The 25,114-nt window shown below is 42.2% G+C and overlaps 1 protein-coding gene across 1 annotated transcript in view; it reads left to right on the top strand.

The window, feature by feature from the left end:
- GRIN2A (glutamate ionotropic receptor NMDA type subunit 2A) overlaps positions 1-25,114 on the top strand; it is a 365,357-nt gene that overhangs the window by 254,725 nt on the left and 85,518 nt on the right. The window lies entirely within an intron of this gene.

Raw genomic sequence — 25,114 nt, 5'->3', positions numbered from 1 at the left:
TCTTTCCTGTAGTGCGTCCCTGTATCCTTACTTTCTTTTATTCATCCTTCGAATTCTGGCTTCTCTCTCCTCTTGCAAATGGAAAGTCAAAATGCAAGTTATTAGGGCTTCCCTGGTGGCACAGTGGTTGAGAGTCCGCCTGCTGATGCAGGGGACGTGGGTTTGTGCCCCGGTCTGGGAGGATCCCACATGCCGCGGAGCGGCTGGGCCCGTGAGCCATGGCCGCTGAGCTTGCACGTCCGGAACCTGTGCTCCGCAACGCGAGAGGCCACAGCAGTGAGAGGGCCACGCACCGCAAAAAAAAAAAAAAAAAAAAGCAAGTTATTTTTTTCTTGTCCATAATAAGAGGTAGAGAGAGAACTTGAGCCTTTCTGCCTTTTGTTATTACATTTTGGAGTTATTTTTCAACCTTTTGAAGTTATACAGTCTGAGGATCACTTTGGAGCTGTAAAATCATTCTTGTTGGCTGGATTTAACCAGTCCTGGGTCAGGCTTGGCTCACACCTGTGAATTCTCTGTGCTGCCTTTGGGCCTATCTCATTTGCCAGGGAGCCTGTTTACAGGGAGGCCACTGTAGTGCAGGTGATAACATTGCATAAAAGAAGGCAGCCCTTGATAGGCTTCATTTCCACATACAGAAAATACCCTTTTAATATTTTGTGTGTCCTCCTTCAAATTTCTGTTGAAATATAGCAATTTCCCACAAAGGCAGCTCCGGGAATTGCTGCCGAGTTGAGTTTAGAATGTACAAATGCTTCCTGTAGCTGGTCTATTCTCTCAGCGCTCAGGGAATCCAGTGCTGCAGAAATAACTCCTTGTGCTTCTGTCTCGAAGAAAGAGGAAGCCAATGGAGCAGGTAAATACCAGTCATGTTATTCTTAAAGCCGTCCCCCAGCAGCACATGCTGGTACAGCCGGTCAGCAGAGGGGAAGGTCTGCAGAAGGAGGGAGCTGTTATTCTGGGACTCAGAGGAGATTTCTTTTCATCTCTGAGGTCACTCAGTGGAGTCACTGGAAGCAGCATGTAATGAGGGTGTCTTGGAAAACATGACAAGCCCTTAGAGGGACATTTGCTTTCTGCTGGGCCTTTGTGTGCAGCTGGCGTGGATTATTCCAGTGCTGTGCGCAGTGCCCGCTTGTGTTCAGCAGACACAGAACTCAGGTCTGAGCAGACTTTCCTCTTGTAAATTGGGACTTTCATGCCTTCTGCCTCTCCTTTTTTTTTTTTTTTTTTCAATGGCTTTGCTCTGCATTAGAGCTTAGTGGGTCCAAGCCTTCCCAGAGATACTTGAAAATAATACCCTGGCTACAAGCCAATTGGCAGCCCAGGCCAATACAATAAATACCCTCTGTGGGCCAACTCTATGGCCAACATTCCATCTGCACCAGAGTGAGTCAAGGATGAATAGGATAGCGCCCCTCTCCTCAAGTAGCTCATTACTGAGCCATGTCTGGGGAGAGAGGGGTGGACTTGACTTGGTCAAATGGGTAAGTGTTCACGAGAGTGGGGACATTGAGTAAAAGATTGGATTTCTCCATGTTGAATCATCTTATTAACTACTTGAAAAAATGCTTGGAGAATAATTCTATTTACCATTTTAGGGTTACACCAGTCGAAAATGAAAAAAAATGTGCGTATATGCACATGCATATAACATACATACAGACTAGCTTTAAAAAGCATATATATTTAGAGAGAAAGAAAGAGGGAGAAAGAGAGAGGGGGAGGGAGATTTTTTAAAAGGTTTTTAAAGCAGTTTTGACTTCAAGCATGAATGGGACAAAAATCATAAATAAAACAACCCTCTTCTCTTCTAGAGAAGCTCTAATTAAAGATGGTAGGGATGCCCCAGAAGACAAAAGGGAGACCCATCATTACGTCTTCCTGAATGAAGGGTCCCATTCCCATCTCTCTGATGTGTCTGCTTCCCTCTTTATTCTCACCACTCTGTTTGCATTCTCTTTGGTGCCCTTGATCTCAGTTGCTTTCCACACTGTGATGACTCCCAGATTCCTCTCTCCAGCCCAGATCTCCTGATCTCCAGACTTGGCACCAGGACTCCCTTACACGGACAGCCCATAGACCTCCACTTCATCTTGTCCAAAGCCAAAGTCGCCATCTTCTTCTCTCAAATATGGTTATTCTCCTGTGTCCCAGCGCAGAAAGCTTCATTCTTATCCTCCCAATATCCTCCAAGCCCTCATAGTCACTTGTCATCTGTTCATTCTCTGTCTTAGTTCCTGCCTCTTTGAACAATTTCCTCTTTTTGCCAAGGGCACCCCTTCCATTGATTCTACATCTGGATAATCCAAATCAGGCTGGGTCCTTTCCGCTTCGTACAAAGCTGTGTACTAACTCCTAAGAGTGTTAGCAGCTTGCATTATAATTATTTGCTTGCACGTCCATCTTCACTTGGACTGTGGGCCCCATCAGGGAAAGGTCTGTTCCTTCCACGTGTTTCTTTGGCTGTACCACAAGGTGCTATTTCTAATGCCTAGAAGGGCCTCTGTACAATCTGCTGATAATGCTGACTTCAAGCACCATTTACTAAGAGCTGCTCTATACCAAGAACTGTGCTGAGAGTTTTATGTCCATGAGCTCATTTCGTCATTCCAACAACTCATCTGCAGTAGGTATTCTTATCCTTGCCTCATAAATGGAAATTCAGGTTCAGAGAAGCCAGGGACCTACCTCAGATCCTGCATGTGGTGGAAGCAGGATGTGAATGGAGGACTGCCTGACCCCACAGGCTGTATTCCTAATTCCTACATCGTACTGAATTACAGCTGGTGGGAAAGGAATATTTTAGAGGAGAAATTAAGGAAGTTCCTCCTATCCTTAAGAGTGACACCCACCTCCTTATTTTCACTGGATGCAGCAGATTTCACTCAAACCCAACCAGTTGGAACTTGGGGTATAAGCATTTATCACGTCTCACAGGCCGTCTTTTTGGTTCTACAGAAGTTCCACCTTCCAATCTGGCTCACTGAAGAAGGGGTTTGTACCCTGTTCCTGTGTCTTGTGCATAATGAAGCGGATGCCAGTTAAAGAATTCCTAGTACAGATACAATAAAGGAGATCTTAGAAAAAGCTAGGATTGATCCCCAGTTCTGGCTGTGGTATATCAGTGTGTTACCAGATCTATCGAGGCTTTCACCCACAATGGTGTATGCATGGGGTGCAATTTTCCCATGGTGGGGTCTCTAATTAGATAAAAACTAAACTACTTCTTCAAAAATAAAATGGTGATTGGCATGGATTTGGGGGAAATTTTCTAAGGGACTATTTAAGTAGCTCAGGTTAAAGGGAATGTAGGTGTGAACAAGAACAGTGGCAATGACATCTGAGAAATTTCATCAACAGAACTGAAAGCACATGGCACTGACTGTATGATTTGCTCAGAGATTCGTGAAAGAGAGGAGTCGGAAAGATTTTATTTTTATTTTTTTTGCGGTACTCGAGCCTCTCACTGCCGTGGCCTCTCCCGTTGCGGAGCACAGGCTCCGGACGCGCAGGCTCAGCGGCCATGGCTCACGGGCCCAGCCGCTCCGCGGAATATGGGATCCTCCCGGACCGGGGCACGTACCCGTGTCCCCTGCATCGGCAGGCGGATTCTCAAACACTGCGCCACCAGGGAAGCCCAGAAAGATTTTTTAAAAAAAATTTTTTTAAGGCATGGGTTTGTGTTTAGGCATTTCTGTACTGAATACTTCCAGAAGAAATTTGTCATGCCTGTAAATGACATGGTTCATCTCTCATCCCTTCCTCTCCCCCTCTTTCCCTTTCTCTCTGTTTCCTTTATTTTCCAAAATCCACAGCTAAAATCAAGTGCCCTTTTGTAAAATGGCTTTGGTAATATCACCCCCTTAGCAGAAGCTGTGTGAAATTTAATTTGTTTCCTTATATAATGATCATTAAGTTTCTCAAATGATGTAAGCCACAGAGAGGGAAAATTAAGCCGTTACAAAAGATTTAAAATTATCCTCTGAGTTCCCTAGAGTCATGCATGGTGACTGTTTTAAATACCTACATGGTACAATTTGTTAGATCACAGTGGGGAAAGTACAATAGGTCTATAGCAAATGAACACATCAAACTGAAATAAGTGATGCCACCTTCTTGTGTGTGTGTGTATGTGTATCTGTTTCTGTCTTGCATGGTTCTTTTTCTTTCTTTCCTTCCTTCTTTCTTTCCTTCCTTCCTTCCTTCCTTCCTCCGTCCCTCCCTCCATCCATCCCTCCCTCCTTTCTTCCTCCCTCCCTCCCTCCCTTCCTTCCTTCCTTTCTTTCTTGCACTGTAATATAAGCCTAACTCCAAAAAGAACAGCAATTGAACCATGCTTTTCTTCAAGGCAATAGTCTGCTAATAGTTTTCTAGATTTCTGAAATTTAAAAAAAACAGTTCATAGAAAAGACATCTCTATGGGAACATGCCTTGATGAGAATGTTGATGATAAAGATGATTGATGGCAATGATGATGATGGTGCTATTGATTGACGGGGGGTCATGATGGCAGCAGCTGCCATTTGTTACGCTCCTGTTATATGCCAGACACCAAGCAGAGTGTTTTCAATACATTATCTCACTTAATATCACAATATTCTCTGTACTTTCTCATATATAAAAGGGAGGTAATAATAGTACTTACCTCATAGGGTTGTTGAGAAAATTAAACAAAATATTATGTCAGGTGCTTAGAACACTGACTGGCACATAGTAGATGATCAGTAAATTCCAGCTCCAGTTATCATTAGAGCTCCATGTTATAGGAGAGAAATTGAAAGCTGCATGGAATGAATGACTTGCCCAAGGTCATATAATGGTGAAGGCAGAATTTGAACGTAAGCAGTATTACAATAGAACCAGAATCAACCAGTATGTTATCTGGAGTATCCATCTCTACCCAACTCACAAACCCAGTTTGTTAAGGAAGCTGTCTGAGAGTGCAGGGGCATAATTAAGCTGACAGATGGTATAAATGTAAGACAAAAGCTATACCCTTGACAGCTTGCCTTGCCATCAATTATGAAAATGAGTGAATAGATTATTGAAATGATCTCAGATGAGTAAATTATTCAAAGAGCCTCTCAGTTGGAAGTATTTCTAGAACTCCTGAACAGACAGATGAAAACCATTTTTTTTTTTTCTGACTGGGTCATCAACTCTTCTGTGTTGTAAGTGAATGCAAAGCCCTGAGCTCCTGTGATAGAGGGGAAAGAGAGGGAGGGAGGAAGGGAGGAAAGGAGAGAATGAGAGGATGAACACCAGGCTTTAGTCTCAATGCTGCAGAACATAGAAGAGACTTCCTCCATTATCTAGGAGAAAGTTTTCTTTTCTAACTATGTTCCCTGGAATGCTAGCTTCTTTCATAGTGCCACAGGGGTCTCTGACTGGATAGGGGTTAATGAGACAAGATCCAGCTATAGCCAGAGATGGTAAAGCTTTATCTGATTGGTATATTGGTGCTCCAAGCAAGCTTTCTTTTGGGGAAAAGATACAAAATTTCTAAAATAAGTTTGAAAGTGAGTAGAGTAAGGGGATTGAATTTAGACATCCTCTGAATATAAGGCAAATAAATGGTAGGCATTTGTTGAGCACCTATTATAAGCCAAACCTTACAACATTGGCTTTATATATATTATTTCACTTCAGCTACAGTAATAGCCCTATGATGTAGGTGGTATTCTCTGATTGTTGAGTAGGGAAGACCTGGAGATATTCAGTGACTTTTTTTCAATAGCTGAGAAAATATTCAAATTTAGGTCTTGTGAGTCTCCCAGGCTAGTACTTATTCCACCACTTGACACAGTTTCTAGGATGAATGATGGGAATTTTCATAAAGGACCTAGAGATTCTTGTGAATATTATCTCCCTTGGAGGTTGAGTAGAGGGAATGAATGACAATACATAGCCCTTTATGTAGACTAAAATCTTACTCTTTAGGATACATTAATTATTAACAATGACTGTCCCATGTGATTGATCTATATGTTTATTTATCTGTCCACCCAGCCAATCATCCAGTGATCAGTCATCTATATAATAAACCATCCGTCCGTCCATCCATCCATCAACCCATCTGACCAACCAACTTTCATCCATCCACCTGGTCAGCCACTCTTGACCCCCCACCCAATTACCCAGTGCTGATCTGTTTGCCATGTACCTACTCTGTGCCAGGCTGGGGGTAGGTGTGGGTGAAGCCAAAATGAATAATACATTGTCCCTGCCCTCAGGAAGGTCACAGTCTAGTGGGAGAGACAGAGAAATGAACTTTCAATTGCAACATAGATGGGTGTTAATAATAAAGGTAAGCCCAGGGCACTGCAGGACACCTACCCAGCCTGGGTATTAGGAAAGGGATGAGAAGAGGCTTCCTCAAAAGAGCTAACATATGTCCTGAGTCCTAAAGGATGAAGAAGAGTTATCTGAAGGGTGAAGATCATTTGGCCCATTTTATTAACTGAATCACAAACATTTGAAGCCGCTGATTATGTTTTCCTCATTTCACAATTTATCCAGTTAGCTAGCTGCAGCTGGATCGCTTCCCACCCACCTACAACCACCAGACCTCCATGATTTGCTGTCTGGACCTGCTCTCTACTTTCTTAGCATTGTGTCTGTCATGTTTGTTATTTCCCTCATTTACATGCTGATGGTGCAGACAGGAGTGACATTTGTCTGTAAGAAAAGAGGCAGAACTACCCCAGCAATCTGCTTCTGGCTACAAGTGACTGTGTCAGGCTGCCTTCTGTAGCTGCAGTTTGGTTTTCTCATCTGTGCTATTGGCAGCAGAAGCTGCACTTCCCACTACGCTGTTTTTCTTGGCTTTGGAGCCTGGGTTGGGCCAGAGAGATAGGCAGATAGAAAGAGATTGAATATTCTGAGTGTTGATCTCTAAACTGTGAAAGACTTACTGTGCTTTCTAGATGCTGAAGACGAGAAAATTGGCTATCTGATACCTTGATATATTTCCCCACATTTTAAAAATAATAATTTCTGTGTCCTAGTTATAGCCTAGGGGCTTTATATTCATTACTTTGACCCCTTCTAAACAGATATTGACATGAGTACTATCGTCCCTTCCCCAGTTTATATATAATGAAAATGAGGCTCTGAGAAGATTGATGACTGGCCCAAGGTTACAGAAGCAAAGCAAGTGGCAACTTCTAGATTCCAGCTCAGGTCTGTCAGATGATAAAGTCAGCTTTATTTTGATGACACCATATGGTAGAGTTGGGGGTTCTTTGTATATTGATAGTGAAGGTTGTGATTGCTTTAATTATGAAAACCTTCCTTGGGAGCCCCCATCCCTGCGTGGCGGACAAGTTCTCAGTATTTGCAGGATGGGCTGTTAGAGGTACACGATTCCCCACGGAACCAGGCATCTCTTCCTGATCTTAGCCCAAAGCATTCTACTGAGCTGCATGAAAATCTGCCACATAATCAGTCTCTCACATCTTTGTGCAAAACCAGTCAGCATTCCTCTGCAAACTTAAAGCTGTCAATCACCCTCCACTCCTGCAATATGTTGTGTGTTCGTTCCTCATTACTCCATCATATGTTCATTATCTGTAGCCGTTGTCTTTTGAAAATGTGTTTTAAAACTCATTGCAATCATATCTATAGAGTTCTTGGAGTCTATTTTCCGTCCATTTGAATTATAATTCTGCAAATTAGAAAGATGGAATGGACCTGTTTGAGAAGGAAGGAGGTAGGGGCGGAATAATCTTGATTTCTCTCAGTGTGCAAATAAACACTCCATTGAAAATGCATATGAGGAAAAAATCCTGAAGTTGGGAAAAGAAAAAATAATCAATTCTCATTCCCTTGAAGGGAGTTGTAAAATGACTTGAAGAAAATAATGTCCCCTTGATTGTGCTGTGTTTAACTTTAAAGTTGAAACAGACAATCTGCGTTGGTAGAATCCTGATTCTTCATATCATTCCCCACCTTACTGGCCTCTATGTGCACAGCAGATTATAGTTGACGGCGTATTTTCTCTTTCCATGATTAAAGTGTGTTTGAAGAAAACAGGACAGGCAGATACGAGGTAGAAAAGGAGAGCAAGAATTGGATTTGGATAAGAGATCCTGACAACACCCTTCCTAGAGGAAAAGCAGGAACATTTGCCTTGTTTTAACAAGTGAGGAGCTGAGATTCAGACAGAGTAAGAAACTTGACCAGGGTTCCTTGGCAGGGACTGTACACATCTCTCTCCACAGACGCTTTCGAGTTGGTGCCTTGAATCAACACAGAAGGATTTGCGTTTTCATTACCAAAATGACACCGTGACCTTTGCATTCAGAAATTGTCACCTCATTGAAAATTGATGAGGATTCAAAAATGTGGGCCACCCATCCAGTTATACTATAAATCAATCAGGACAGAAGTTGGAGACAAAGATGTGTCTAATCCAGAGCCCAAATCCCAAATCAGTGTCCAAAGATAAGGGAGTGGTACATGCGGGCAAAGCCAGGTCAGCACCATTGTCAGCAGAAGTAGGCTGATGCCCTTGTTCCCGCTTCATTGAGCCTGGCACTGGTTAGTAGCTGAGACATTTAGGAGAGAGGGGTGTTTGATCAATTTCATAGGAGTTGATAGTTCTGAGACCCAAGTCAACCCTGAAAAGTTGCCATTCTTTGTATTTCTCAGATAATCACTGTCTCCATCAGTAAAACGGAGCCAATGGTAATACCTACCCCATGGGATTTCTGTAAGGATATTAATCCTACCATTTATTAAGTGCTTCCTGTATGTCAGAAAGAGCTTTAGATACACGATCTCTCTTAATTCACACAAAATCTTATGAGATTGGTACTATTAATATCCCCATTCTATAACTGAGAAAACTAAAGAATACAAAGAACTGGTTAATTTCCAAGAATCTGAACCGAGTTTTGAACCCCCATTTTTCTGATTCTGAAACCCCTGCTTTGACCACTAAGTTCTGTTATCTTCCTCAATCAAATTCTAAAATGCAGGGGACATCACCCAGTGCTGTGGGAGGTAGAGGATGCAAGTGCAAAAAGCACACAGTTGGTTTTTCTGATATATAATAATTCCAAATAGTGAAAACAAAGAGCCTAACAATTTCTGAGCATTGACTGTGCCACAGCCCCTGAGCCAAACATATTACATACATTATCACGTTTTATGTTCACCAGAACCCTAAATGGTAGATTTCGTAATTATTTTTATTTTACAGATGAGAAAACTGAGGCTGGAGAAGTGAATTAATTGCAGCACAGTCACCCAGCCACTTCATGCCTTGGGAGATTATAAATAATATATGTAAAATATCCAGCAAAGGGCCTAGTACATAGTAGAAAAAGTTTAACAAATGGGAGCCATTATGCAAAGTACAGTATGGATTTTTTTTGTTAGTATGGATTTTTTAATGACAATTATCAAGGGTTTTTTGTTGCTGTTGTTGTTGTTGTTTGTTTGTCTGTTTTTGCATTTTGAGTGGGTTTCTGGAAGCCTATTGCTGGCATTCTCTTTTCTCAGAGGAGTTGGACTTCAAGTTTAAAGATGAACATACTAAAGAATCATTGCATTTGTTTTCTCTTTGAGTCCGGTGTAAAGAGTTGAATACTGAAATATAGGCAATTAAGCAAGTCCTGGGCCAGTAGTCAGAAAACTGTCTCTAGTTCATTCACCTATTTGCTGTCCTTATTTGGTCCATGTTACTTGAATGAACATTAGTTTACTGCTCTGAAAAATTGTAATAATATCTCCACCTTTATGTGACTCTCTGCAATGAAGGCCAAATGAAATGAGATAATAAATAGCAACTTGTAACCCACAAAGGGCTATATAAATTCTGGGGATTTTATATTATTAACCTCATAATGACATTTAGCACTCTGGCCAGGATGATTCTTCCAAATGTGCCTTGGAAATTTATCTGAAATTTCCTTTTTCTACTTCTTTTCTTTTTTCCCACAATACAGCTTCTTAACCAGTTGAGAACTCAAAAGTACATTCATAAGGTTTCATTCTGGGGCATAAGGATCCAAGAAAGCTTTGGTTACATTTATAGTTATGAAATTAATGGTATGTATTAATTGTGCGTAACCTCAAGCCAGCAAATGGAATTAAAAATAATTGTCAGGCCTTTGGATTTATTGATAGAGCTAAAATAACACCAGGCTGCTTTTGGCAAGACCTTCTCTGTGTGCAGAATTATATTAATAGGCAATATCAGTTCTATCTAAAATAGAGTTGGGCTTCCCTGGTGGCGCAGTGGTTGAGAATCCGCCTGCCGATGCAGGGGTCACGAGTTCGTGCCCCGGTCCGGGAAGATCCCACATGCCGCGGAGCAACTAAGCCCGTGAGCCATGGCCGCTAGGCCTGCGCGTCCGGAGCCTGTGCTCCGCAACGGGAGAGGCCACAACAGTGAGAGGCCCGCGTACCGCAAAAAATAAATAAATAAAATAGAGAGAGTAAGTGAAGAACTTATCTGTCTCCCTTTGGGGGAAAAAAGCAAGTGCATTTTCTAAATGACATCTTGGTATATAAGACCTGGGCTTGGAGTTTTGATAAAATTAATGCCTTGCTCTCTCCTGTTCTGGAGATAGTCTGTGCCCTACATTTAGAGTTTAACTTCAGTCTCAAGAGGACCTGCACATTGTAGATGGGATGGAATTAACCTTGACTGAATACCCACTATGGGCCAGGCTGGGAGTTTCACATAAAGGAATTAATGTAATTCTCACAAGATCCCTGTATATAATAAAACACCCAATATTGGTTGAGCAGTGGTGACCATGTGGCAAACAGAGTAATAACTGCTTTGTAGGCATGATTTTATTTAATTCTCACAACAGTCATGTGATATGATTACTCTTATCATACCCACTTTACTGGGTGAAAGAGGAAACTAAGGCCCATGAAGGAAACAAGTAAATGTAGCCAAGTTGCACAGCTAGTGAGCATAAGAGCTGATATTCAGGTTCAAGTTGGGCCAACTCCGAAATCCACATTTTTTTCAGTACATATTACCAGAAGAAGACAAATAAAATTGTGATTACAGGAAGATCATAGTTATGGTAGTCATGTTGGTATATTGATTTATTCAGTTGTTTACTTACTAAACATTTATGTATTTACTCTGTAAGGGGCACTGGGTAAGAACACAGTCCCCACCCTCAGCGAGTCTGCTGGGGCAGACAGGAGGGTGTATGGGTACTTAAAATACTTGATGAGATAAGAAAAAGGAGGTCACCCGGCCAGTTTCGTGGGGTCATCGGGGACTGCTTCCCAGAAGAGCTGTTCTCTAGGTTGAGTTCTGAAGTGCAAGGAGGAAGTTGCCAGGCAGAGAGTGGGAAAGGGTTTTCTGTGCAGGGTGAGGAGCGTGTATGGATACCTGCCACTGAGAGGGGAGCTCAATGTACTGAGAAGGCTATGATTAGTGCTATTGGGATTCATGAGTCCCTCTAAGGGGGGCAGGGGTGGAACAGGGATTTGGCTGTCAGAAATGAGGTTGGCATGAATGCAAAGAGCTAGAGATGCCTGGGAATGAGATAGATCATTTAGGCTACGGTCAGGCATGTTCACTTGATTCCAAGTGTAGTGAGAAACCATCCAAAGGCTTTAAGGGGGAGAGTGGAATGATCACATAACCAGAGCTATTTAGAGTGACGGCTTGGGCTGCAGCTTGGAGGATAGGCTGGGAGGAATGCTATCTGGGGCAGGGGGAAAAGTCTGGAGGCGGTGGCAGAAACCAGTAACAGGTGAAGACCAGAACTGAGTGGTGGTCTGACTTAAGAAAGAAGTGGACAAGGAAAAATCAAACATTAGAACTATCAAGACTTGGCAATTGATGGAATGTAAATGGGGGTGGAGGGAGAGGGGTGAATTAAGGAATATTTCCAAGGTTGAGATTTCAAGAACTCATATTGACACATGTGAGAAAAATTGTGCATTTTTTTTAAAAAATTGAAGGTAAGATGATGAGTTCTGCTCTGAGCCTGTTGAGTTTGAGGTTTCCTGGAGGCAGTAGAGAGGAGCTGGTGAAAGACAGCCATGTCTGAGAATGGTCAACATAGAGATGATAACAGAAGAGTGAGTAGTAGATGCCTGAGCATGGAGATCTGAGGGCAGGAGGGAGGGTCAGGACATGTAAAACGTGTGCAGAAAAAGAGAAGCTTGCATTTTGGCGGAGCTGGAGAAGTCAAAGAGTTGGGAACTAGCCTAGAAAGGGTAGGATCATGACTGTCTAGGGCAGAGAGACTCAAGGAAGATGGGAGTGGGTCTCAGTGTCAAATAGATGCACCTGTTAGCTTTAGTGATGAGAGGGCCACTGGCGATCTTGTTGAGGACAGTTTTAGAGGAGAGGATGGTGCAGAAGAGGACTGTGTCCTGCTCACAGATGATGGGATTAGTAGCAGAGAGGCCTCTGCCGTCAGTGGAGGAGGGGAGAAGGAAGACGTGTGCCAAGACAGGTAAGTTTGTAGGGTATGCAGGTTGTCCATAGACTGTGAAATCAGAGGCAGATTCATCAACTGGAAGTGAGGATGGAGCTGTCAGAGTTGCAGTTTCTCAGGTGTGAAGGTTTGAAATACTTCCTAGGGAATGTAAGATGGCCAATCAGGAAAAGGGAAAAGAATTTTTGGTCAGAGACGGGGTCCTTACATTCAAAAGAGTATTCATCTATGCGGTTACGTGACGCTCTCCACCTGTACTCAGTGGTTTTCAGGTGAGGAAGTGATTGGATTGACTGAGTTGGCAGAAGGTGGTACCAGGGAGGTGTGACAGGAAGACAAAGTGGGCGCAGGATGGTTGTGGATATGGCAGAACATGTATTGATGTGGTAGATGAAGAGGTCTGGGTTGGAATGGGGAGGAGGTGAAGGCATGAATGAGTAGATCTACTGGGAGGAAAGAGAGGGCCCTGGGACCATGGCCAAAATGATGTTGGAGAAGAGACATGAGAATAGCAGTGTGAGAGCACTGTGGGTTTTTCTAAATTGAGAATCATTGAATCAAGCAATTCTAAGTGAATTTCCCCTCATGGGAATGAGTGGCTAAAGTGGACTGGAGGTGGCCTATGGAGAGGAGGTCAACAAACTGACCTCTATCTTTATCCAGATAGTCTGGCAAATATGAATGTATTTATGAAGGAAATGACACAGTCGTTTGAAAATAGGACAATTCCAAAAGATGTGGGAGCTGATTAATACCAACCATACAGGTATGAAATCACCAATATTATCCCCAAGTGCTAAGTCATCAAGGGATCCCAAGGCCAATTGCCAATTTGAACTCAAATGCAACCAAACTGCAATGTGCACATAGCAATTTCACCTGACTATCCAGGGGCTTCTATAATCTTGTCCCACTGTATCCCTTTATTCCTCTTTCCCTCTCATCCCCTTTGTACATTGTGTATTTCATCCAGTTGGGGCAAATTCCTAGTCCACAAACATGTCCCTTAAGCTCAACTGCTATGTTTTGTCCACACTATTCGTTCAACTTAGAAGTCTCTTCTCTCCACACCGATTTTCCAACTCCTCCGCCTGTTCTACAACTTCCCTCAATTGCCGTTCCTCTCATAAGGTCTCCCCTCTCTCACCAGACCTCCTTTTCCACTTCTGATGCTCCCTTGCATCTACTTCACCTTTCCTTTTTTGGCACTTGTCATTTTCTGTTTTATTTTATAACTAATTCTGAGAGCATTGCATTTTATTTTCCCTATCAGTAGGTGGGTTGCTTACACACAGAGACTTAGATCAGGGCTTGGTAAACGTTTTATACAAAAGACAGCTAGTAAATATTTTAGGCTTGTCGGTCCATACTGTCTGGGTGGCAAGTACTCAAATTCTGCTGTTTTAGTGTGAAAGCAACCATAAACAGCATATAAGGAAATGAGCATGGCTGTGTTCCAATCAAACTTTATTTATGGACATGGAAATTCAAATATCATATCATTTTCACATGTCACAAAATATTATTCTTTCCATTGTTTTCAACCATTTAAAAATATAAGATCCACCCTTAGCTCATGGGCTGTATAAAAACCACTGGCCCTTGGGACAAAGTTTGCCAGTCCCCAGCTTAGGGTCCATTTACTGCTGTATCACCAGTGCTAGGACAGTGTATGGCACATAGTAAGCACTCGATAAACATTTGTTGAGTAGATGAACCAAAGAGTCAATGTAATCCAAACTTAACTGACCGAAAACCTAGAGAATAGCTTTGCTTAGTGGTTGTTAACGCTCAGAATCAACAGGAATCTTGGGCTTCTACCTTTGGCTATGCTTTGTGTGACTCTGAAAAGTTTTGATTTAACTAAGGTGACATAGCTCGTAGGCATCATCACTGAACTTGAATTTGAGTCTTCTGACTCCAAGCCTAGGGTTCTTTTGAACTATGAGTTTGCCAGTATGATTCAATAAGAAATACCGAGTAGCTCCCTGGATGGTCACCAAGATTTTCATTTCATCCAAGTAACTCTATGGGGCGCTGGCATTGTTAATTAGTGTCCAAGATGAGGATAATCAGTTTGAATGAAATTGGTTTGACAGTGGAGGGCTACTTAGGCTCAGTTTTCTGAAATAGCAAGTCTTATCTGGCCCATCCCAAGGGGATCCTTGTCTCCTACACCGCCTTCTAATAATCATGTTTTTAACAGTGGGCAAAGCTGTGGTTAAGCTTATTACTGTTCCCTCACCATTAAATCTTCTTTTGGCTTTACTGTTTCAAAGGATCCTCTCATTGGAATACTTTAGGACTCAGACAAGCCTGGAGCAAAGTAGTTTGGGGCCCGAGCTGAGCAAAGAAAAACGACTGTCAAAATACCATCTTATTTAAGGAGAATTGAAATTCTGATCTGGGTGCATTTCATCACAGGGATGGATTTCACCCATGCACAAGCGCTTTCCTTAGCATCTTTGTAATAACCAACAAGGCCTCAGGCACCAACCCCTGGCTCGCCCTTTCATTTAGAAGGAGGAAAACGTCCATCTCAAAGACTTAAATGTATTATTTTGCCCCAGATATGAAAGAACGAATGCCCATCAGAGACCTGACACCAAGTGTTCCAAACCCTTCAACTTTCACAACCCAATAACTTTTCACCCGCGAGAGAATTAAATACTTTGCAACTGATCAATACCCCCAGGTCTTATAACCTTATTTTAAAACTCTGCAGACACTGTCAATGAGGTTAACTTTGAATGTTCAGGCTGCGATCCAAATGATACTGGCTTTTTTACATAATGCTGAGTGAGGAAATCCACGAGCCTTTGGCCCCTTCTATCCCTTAAGTCAGGTTTGATGCATTGAAGTCTCCTGTTTCCTTAGTCTGCAATTTAATTACCTGGAACTTATCTCCTTTTATAAACTGTTACACACTCAGCCCCCAGTTTTTTTTACCACTTTGCAAGGTTTTCCTGGAAAAAAAAAAAAGTTGCCCAAGGGTAAGAGGAGGAGTCACACCTGTATTCATATCCAGCCTTGTCATGATTTTCGGGCTGGTAAGAATGACTTGATAATCCCAATGAATGAAGGGCCCTCTCAGCTCTCAGCCCAGCTCTGGAGGGCTCCTGACTACCTCCTAACTCTTAACCAACTCTGCCAAGGGAGCAAAGAGCTGCTAAATATCCTTCAAGTAAATATTCAGAAAAGAGCTATTTACTCTGCAGGATTGCAAATGGTATTTCATTTATCTTACAAGTAGAAACTACACTGATCTTTGAAATTTACTCAGAAAAGTACATTAGAAGGTCAAAAGAAAAAACCTTTTCCGTATTTCTAAATTGTCTTTGCAAAGGTGTTAAAAAAATAATCGTGGTTATCACTACTATTATAACAGAGGACTGTCCTTAGGTCAAGTTCTCGTCCAATATTAGGTGCTTATCCTCCCCCACTCCAGGTCCTGTGTTTGTCCCATTTTCCTTCACATCTCCTCCTGAAGTGTTTTTGCAGACTTATCGGCATCCTGGTTTCCTTCGCCAAGGCAACAGCCTTTTTAGGAGTTCAACCAAGTTTAAGTCCAAATTTTGATGATAACCGATGCAGCAGTGTAAACAGAGTCACATCGTCTTGGCCGTCAGCATCTCAGGTACAACGTGTGACAGAGGCAAGATGGAATCCCCCCTTCTAAGGCCCCTTACATAATGCATGGAGATTACCACAGAGGCGGAGAAAAAGTCTAATCAGCTGTTAGAGCCCTAAATTACATTCCTCTTGGTTGAAATCCCCAAATTACCTAATTGTCACGCAGTTCACATTTGAGCGGCTGATTTTTTCCCTGCTCTATTATTCTAATCGCCTTTTGGATGTCGATGTTATAGCCACATCAAGCCTGCGAGGGCTCACTGCAGCGCTGCTGTCAGAGACATGACCCCGGGTGGAATTCAAGGTCCTTAGAAGAATCAAGTCACAGGTACACTGAGGAAATAACTGGAAAACCTGAAAGAAAACCACAAGCTAGCCACCTCTGGCTGTTTTCTCTCCTCCTCCTGTATTTCATAGGGAGAGAGCACCTTGCTCCTCTCCAAAGGGGACAGGCCGTGCATCTGGGAAGGCTGAGCTCAGGTATCCCAGCTCCTCGGAGCATCACTACTCGCAGCGGGGTCTTTCCAGTGGATCTGTAGAATGTTCCCTCATTTCCCTTAATATTTCCCAGACCAAATCTGATGGCAACCTTGGGAATATCAAACAGAGGTGTGATGACCCCAGTCTCTCAGGTCAGATGGCCTGAGCTCAGCCTCCAGATGCTCTCTCTTGCTTTTTTGATCTTGGGCAAGTCACATCAGCTCCCAGTTTCCCAATCTATAAAATGAGGGTAATGATGAGCTTTTCCTTACAGGGATGTGAGGGTGAAATGAGAACGTACATGTTGGGGTGATCACGGTGTCTCAAGATGTGCCAGTTATTATACTTACTCATTATTTAATAATTATTACAGCCCATTGGAGGGCTGACTGATACAGAAGTTACATAACGAAGGACTCCCAGGAGAGGGTTCAAAAATCAATTAGTAATTGTGAGAGGGCTCCTTTTTATCTTTTGCTGATTTTTCAAGTCTCTAATGTTAAATTATTCCAACATGGAGCCAGAGGAGAGAAAGAAAACACTATTAACTGTTTAGCTAATGAGCAGGACACATCACTTTTTAAGATCACATAAATAATTAAAAGTAAACCAAAGAAGTAGAACTTCTCTCCATCCCCAGGGACCTGGGAACAGAGGAACTTTGTAGAACTGAAGATAATAAGTGAACTTCCGAAGAAAATGGAGGCTCATTGTTCCAGAGACTTTCACTTTTAAATCTGAGCTTGAACGAGCATTGAGCTCTTCTCGTGTTGAATGAACCTCAAGAGGAGAATGGACGCAATAGGCAGGTTGTTCGAGGAAATAACGGTGATCAAAACACGTCTCCGTGAATTACCAGATCAGTGCTGAGTCCTAAGACGGCCAATGTCGTTATCCATAAAGATATTAGATTATCCTGAGAACAGTTATTATAGGAGAAAAAAATCAACTGCTCCAATGTGAGCTGTATAGCAATCAGGCAATTCTGAAATTTCAACTGAGAGGAATTTAATTAAGGCTCTAATAGCTGATTCAACTCATTTAGATCTGCTGGCAATTGCTACGGGTTACATAAGAAACCCAAGAAGAAAGATTCCCATCTTTTCCTTATGCTGTGTTTAATCCTGCTGGTAGCCATACGTATGACCCTTTGTGCTTCTCTTAGATCACCCAGAACAGAATGAGCTGGGATCCTGGTTAAAAAGTGAGGTTACCAAACCTCATCCCACATTTACTGATGCATACACTCCAGCGATCTAGGAGTCTGCAATCATTCACTCATTCATTTATTTTAATTGAAGTATAGTTGATTTACAATATTGTGTTAGTTCCAGGTATATAGCAAAGTGATTCAATTATTTATATATGTGTATTTTCAGATTCTTTCCCATTATAGGTTATTACAAGATATTGACCTATAGTTCCCTGTGCTGTACAGTAAATCACTGTTGTTTATTTTATGTATAATGGTGTGTATCTATTAATCCCATACTCCTAATTTATCCCTCCCCCCTCTTTCCCCTTGGAATCTGCATTCTTATTCAGCCCCCAAGGAGAGGTTCTTATTCCTGCTAAAGTCTCATAATCCCACTACCTTCAGTAACTGCATTTAAGACAGTGCATTCAAAGGAAGCAGGTGCTTTACTTTAACACCTGAAAAGCAATTCTTAGTTTCACTCTGCCAGTGGCCATCTGAGACCCCATGGCACTGAAGACAAAGTAGGTTTGGTCCACACCTGCTTTTCAGCAGTTTTATTGTAGAAGCTTGTTTGAATATACCATGCAGGGGAAATCTGGGGTGCAATGTGACATCTGGTTTCAGCAGACTCTAGCTGTCTTGAACGAACTTTAGATTGGGTCTTGGTTCACAAAAAAATCACTAGACTCAACTGCAAACTACTCCAGATAAGAGCACATTTCAACTTAATATCAAGTCAGGGTTGTGGCTCAGACACCTTTGTTGTAGTTCCCAGGTCAATCAAATTCAGATCTACTTTTGGCTTCCGAGCAGCAACTGAAGACCCAAAATTACTCATGTGTAAACCTGCTATCAGCTCTGCATTTGCATGCAGAGGCATGGAAGTGATGCTAACCGGTGATGCTATTTATGCTAAATAGGACTTTAAGTCATTTTTAATTTCCTTCATGGACATTTATCTTATGTCCTTTAAAAGACTTTATATTTCAGGTGGAGAGAAATTGGCCTCCTGTTTGTTTTTCTCCTGAAATTCATTTCCTGAAGAGTTAATTACTCTTTGTTTTTCTTAGAGTTAATTACTCTATGTTTTAAAATTTCTTTGTTTTTCTCCTGAAATTCATCTTCCTGAAGAGTTAATTACTCACATTTTCTCCAGCTTGGGAGTAAATCCCTGCTTATTATCTGGAGTGAAATGTTTTCCGGTGTTTTGCACATGTGAAGTGTTTGTTTTAAGACCTGTTTCCCCCTTGGTTATGAAATCACTCAGTGAGCTAACCAGGGCTAGTCAAGCTGGAGAACAGGCAGCGTGAACTCTGCTTTCGTTGTCGGTTTTAATAAATTTCATCTCTGATTTTTAATTTTACAATCCGTATTGTCTTGTCTCCAAGGAGAGGATCTGAGTAAACAGGCAACTCTCCTCTTCTAACTTTGAATTCTAAGTAAAAATTGATGCCGTGTTGCGTTCTGAATCGAGTTCAGTTCAGCAAATATTTATTGAACTGGAATGTGGTGAACACTGTACTACAGCCGATGTGGGTCATGTTGTGTGAAAGGCTGGCCAGGCCAGAGATTCTATAATACAGGGCAAACTGAGCCCTTAATCCGCACCCCACCATACAGTTACACAATCGATCTCTAAGTTGTATTGATTCCACCACTTTGGGATCCTGTGAGTTCATGCCCCCTCCCCATGCGGCCCTTTGCCAGACTCATCCAGATTAATGCAGCTGCCTCCTGACCCATCACTCTGCCTTCAGAATCTCTTAGCCACAGACCCTTTCTCTGCACTGCCCTGGGAAGAAGTGTCCTAATACGTCTGACTGATTGTATCCCTCCCCTGATTAAAAATCTTCCATCATCCCCAACCGCATCCCTCTACACAAGTCCATTGCCCTACGAACAAAGATAGAACTCTGGAGCAAGCCACACCCAGCTCTGCTGGTCTGGCTCATGGTTGGAAGTCAACTCCTTTAGAAGCATCTTTGGTTTCCTTGCAGAGCAGGAAGCCCTCTGCTCCAGTAGTATCCTGTGCCCACGCCAGCATGGCAGTTACCGCATTTATTATCTCATGTTATCTCATGGCCAGTGTGCTTTAACTCCTCTTCTCTCACCACACTAGGAAGTCCGAGCACTGGGACCAGCCTGCACTGCTCACAGCTGTAGCCCCAGAGCCTCCTGCGGTGCCTGGCACAGTGTAAAGCCCTGGACGCATGTGTATTGAGCTCATGAATGAACAAGCGAGAGAATTCAAGGGAAAAAGAGAATGCTCAAAACCGCATTCCAGCTGGAGTATTAAGCTGCAGGGGAGAGACGGTGTTTGAGCTGTACCTGGAAAGAATGGGTAGGATTTCAGTCACTGGAGATGATAAGGAGAGGAATTTCACATAGAAGTAGTGCAGGCAAAGGCGGGGAAATGGGTGTCATTCGGGGTGTGTGTGGTGAGAGTGAAAAGTGTATGCGTCATTGTGGCTTAGTGCTGTGCGTGTGTGTAGAGGTGTGAGTGTAGGTGTGTGTTAGGCATGTGTGTATGTGTAGTTGTATGTGTGTGGAGGTGAGTGTATATATGTGTGTGTTGTGAATTCAGGTAGGTATGAGTACAGCTGTGTGTTTATGTATAGATGTATAAATGTATGATATATATATATATGTGTGTGTGCATGTGTACAGGTTTGAATCCACTTATGTGTGGATTTTTGTCAGTAGTAAATACTGCAGTGCTACATGATCCCCAGTGGGTTGAATCTGCAGATATGGAGGAACCATGGTTATGGAGGACCAACTATATCTTATACACGAATTTTTGACTGCACGAAGGGTCAGTGCTCCTAAACCCCACGTTGCTCAAGGGTTAACTGTACGCACATACATATATACGTACATACATGTGTGAGTATGTGTAGGTGTAAGTGTATGTGTGTTTGAAGGTGTAGATGTATATGTTTTAGTGTGAGGGTGTGTATAGGGTGTACAAAAGAGAAATCAAAAAAGTGATAGAAAGAGAGAGGACAGAGTGTCTTGAGGTTTGTGGGACCTATACTGTAGGGTCCATTAATGTAAGAGGAGTCTGATTGATTCTGTGAACAGTATGCGTCATGGAAGGATTTGAGTAGAGGTAGATCTATGATTTTGGTGTTTAGATATACGTTTTTAGGGAGTGGCTTGGGAGAGAACAGTTGTGAGGTGATTTTAACCGTCTCTTGTAAGCATTTCACGAATAGATCAAATGCGATCAAGCACTCATACCTCTTTGAAAGGAGAGTCACAAACATCTATTAACCTCATTTCTTCCAGCCTCTTGCAGCCTCTGTGACATCGCTATGGATTTAACCAGACCTTAAGGGATGAATATTAACTTATGACAGTTTCTGGAGATGAAATTATCTTTGCTCTGAGAAAATATTGGCTGAACGTTTTGATAAGGAATCACTGCCCTGTCACAAAACACTTCCTAGGAGCTGAAGAGGAATTAGCTTTCTAAAAGCACAGCATTTAAATTTTATTAATAAGAACAGATTAAAAAACATTACAAAGTTAATTTCCCCTTTCTACACTTCTTTTAACAAAATCACTTTTGTCCATTAGAGGTCAATTATTTTTCTTTGTCCTCAAAACTTCAGTTTATTTGCTGAAAACATTTAAAGGTTTATCACCAAAATCCAGTTTATTTTGAAGATAAAGATTTTTTTTCTTCTCCCACACAGCCTAGTTGGGGGAATTTGGGACTGTTTTCAAGTCCAAAATTCATGATAGAGATAAAAATCATCTGCCCACACCTTCTTCTTGTGTATAGGGTGTTTATAAGAATTAAAATAGTGCTAAGAATAGTGCCTAATAATCTCTGGACCTAGAGGTTATCGTACTAAATGAAGTCAAGTCAGACAGAGAAAGACAGATATCATATGATGTCACTTATATGTGGAATCTAAAAAAAAATGATACAAATGAACTTATTTACAAGACAGAAATAGACTCACAGACATAGAAAAGAAATTTATGGTTACCCAAAGGGAAAGAGAGGGAGGGATAAATTAGGAGTTTGGGATTAGGAGACACAAACCACTGTCATCTAATGTTACAGACTCTGCTAAGTGTGGTGTGTTCATTCATTCCATCAACACCTATCCAGCTGTTCCAGGCCCTGAGTTAGAAGCTGTAGACATAGAAACCAACTAATATACATATATATTAATGTATATAATATAATATATATATATATATCCCTGCTAGACTGAGGAATCACAATCTAATGAGTGAAACATATACACAAACACATAGGTTGTTGAGGTATAATATTGTTAAGCAAATGAAAATTAGGTATTTAAATCAAATCAAAGATTTGTGAATGCAATGTTATGATGTCTGACATTTCCTTCAGTATAATATGGGAGATGTGGTTGGGAGTATAAATGAAACAAGATTGACCGCGAGTTAGTCATGAATGAAGCTAGATAATGGGAAGATGGAGATACATTCTAGTGTTTTACTTTTATATGAGTTAAAATTTTTCCATAATAAAAAAAGAAGAATGGAGGGGGCAAGAAGCTTCCACCTTGGGGAAAGTTATATATGGACCCATGTTCGTGATGATTTCTTCATTTCTTTTTCCATTCTGGAATACAGACGAGATTAACTCTTAACGGCAAATCTCAGCTCCTTAACTGGGCCTGCGAGGCTCTGCATCATCCGCTCCCTGCCAGCCTGGAGGGCGCTTCCTGCCTCTGCTTCCTCTCTCCCCTCATCCACTCATCTTGGCTTTCCAATCTCAGCTTAAGTGCCACCTCTGGGGAAGACTTATGTGATTTCTTTCCCCCTTTTTCCAGTCTGAGACCCATATTTTATTTCTTCCTCCCAGTTTGTATGATGTACATTTTTACGTGGTTATTTGACTCATGTTTGTCTTCCCAATTAGCATAAAAATCCCTTGCAAGTAAAAGTTACGCTGCTGGCACTGCAGTACCCTTAGTGCCTAGCACAATGCTTCGCACCTAGTAGCCACTCAGTAAATATTTATGGAGTAAATGAATCTCTATTAAGCCTGTCTACAGACTCCAGACTCAGTTATAGTCCTTTGTAAATAGGAACATAGGAGGGGAAAGCGAAGGATGTCTGTTTCTCCCCTATCTGGTATATAAAATCCTGGAGTTGAGATTTTTGGCATTTGGAACAGGAGCCTGTCAGACTCAGAGAAGGAGGTTAAGAGCTCTCAGGATCTAGGGCAGTGTTTACACAGCAGCTTCAGCTCCTAATCAAGTATTCCCACCCACCACTTGCTTCCACCCTCCTTGGCTGACCCATGGGTGCTTACTTAGACACGTTGGGAAGGGAGAGAGGAACTTAGAGGAGATTTAGGAAGTTATTGCGCCCTGGGAACTCATAAAACTTTGCAGCCTCTCTCTCCATGAGTCAGCCTTGGGCTGGAACCTTTGCCTGCCTCCCATGGTGTAGGGTATGTGACATGGTCAGTGACATCACCAGAGATCCTGCTGGCTAAACGGGCTTTGCCTCTATTTATGTTACCTTGGGACTTTAGGAGCTGTCTCCGCAAGGAAGAAAGGGTCTCGGAGCAATAACCTGATTACTGCAGATCAGTTAATAGAAACACTCGTGGGAAAGCACCTTTGGATTCACATAGTTCCACGGTATAGATCTGGATCCACCACTTACTAGCTGTGCAAGTTTGGGCAGTTTACATAATCTCTCTGTGCTTCAGTTTGCTGAACTGTGACGCTGGAATAATAATCCTTACCACGTGGAATTTGTAGGATTAAACTAAGTGGTAATATTGGCACATTTCCTGACTGCACAGACACGCTCAAAAGTGACCTTGCTGTAAGTATAGCATCAAATGCTGTGGTGGAGATGGGAGCAAAGTTCTCTATTACCAGGGAAGACAGGAATGCTTTTACAGATTAGGTGATATTTGAGCTGTATCTTAAATGCTACCTACAATAATAAAATAATAGCAGCTGCCGTGTATGTTACATGTTAAGTTCTGTGCTCAATGCTTCAGGGGCATTTTTGGCTCATTCAAATCTCACTACAGTTCTGAAAGCATATCCTGTTGAAATCCACATTTTACAGATAGAGAAAGCAAAGCTCAGAGAGGTTAAGCAACTTTCCCAAGGCTGCTCAGCTAATGGATGAAGCCAGGATTAGCGTTTAGTTCTGTGTGACTCCAAAAGCCATTGTCTTACCCACTGAACTGCCCAGGCCCTTTTGAAGGCTATGTTTGAGTTTTCTAAGGGAGATGAGAAAGAAAGAGATGGGTATAACATGTTCCAAAAGGAAGAGCTTGGATATCTCTTTATCTATTTGCACGTTTATTATTATTGGCTTGGTCTCTGTCTAGCAGCCGACTGATGGTTCCAACAAAGCAGGAATCGTTCTGTTTTATCCCTCATTGTTCCCGGGCTGGTGTCAGCACGCACATAGCTGATGTTCAATAAATCTATGTTGAATGAATTAAGATTATGATGGGCTCCACATCCTCTCCAGCCTGTGTTACATCACAGCCTGAGGAGATGAACGTGTTTGCTTGACCAGATTACTCTACTGCCCTTCCTATCTTAAAAAGAAAGGTATCAGTGAAGCTGGACAGTTTTGTTAATTGGCCACACAGCATGTTTCTCTACGAGCAGCAAACGTTTTCCAGTCCAAATGATGATGTCATCTTCCAAAGCACCGATTGCCTTCTCTCCTGCCACCTATCACCTCTCCTGGTGTCCAGTGTGTCTGAATTCTCTTTAAGGGCCTGAGATTCATTTCTGGTGACACTTAACATTACAGGAGGAGAGGTGAGTGGGTCGTATCAACACAGACAAGGCTGGACTTGGCACTTAGCTCTTCAGACGAGGTATTTTCCTTGAGGTTTGTGTTACGAATAAAGCGCTGACCTGTGGTGTCGAGCAGTTGCACGTGGGAGCAGGAAGAGGAAGCACAAAATGCAGTGCTGGGGGCAGCTTTCTCCCAGTGTGTATGCGAAGAGTGCCAATAAGCTGTCAAGTAAAATTAAGGTTCAACACATACAGACTTCAATTTGATTTCGCTAAGATGCCGACAGCTGCTCAGAGGGAACACAATCGATTCTGTTTTGACAGGTCTTGATGTACAGTAAGCAGTAAAAGTCTCCACTCTGTGCTGAATTAATAAAAATTCACCTTAATTTCAACTTAAATAGAACCGTATCTGAGCTTGAAGGGCAGCTTCTCGTCTGCTCACCTGCTCTACCCCCTTGTTTCTCCCACCAGTCCTCCCTCTTTTTTGCTCTTGGACTTCGTCTTCCTCTCCCCTTTCCTCTTTTTCTTTTTCTTAGCACTTTTAAAACCTCTCTCCCTCTCACTGGCTCTCTTCTATACTTAAAAGGGAGAGTTTG

The sequence above is a fragment of the Kogia breviceps genome, chromosome 14, assembly GCF_026419965.1.
Source record: "Kogia breviceps isolate mKogBre1 chromosome 14, mKogBre1 haplotype 1, whole genome shotgun sequence".
Lineage (NCBI taxonomy): Eukaryota > Metazoa > Chordata > Mammalia > Artiodactyla > Physeteridae > Kogia > Kogia breviceps.
Note: the sequence above shows the minus strand (reverse complement) of the source record. Positions and strands in the feature narration are given on the sequence as shown.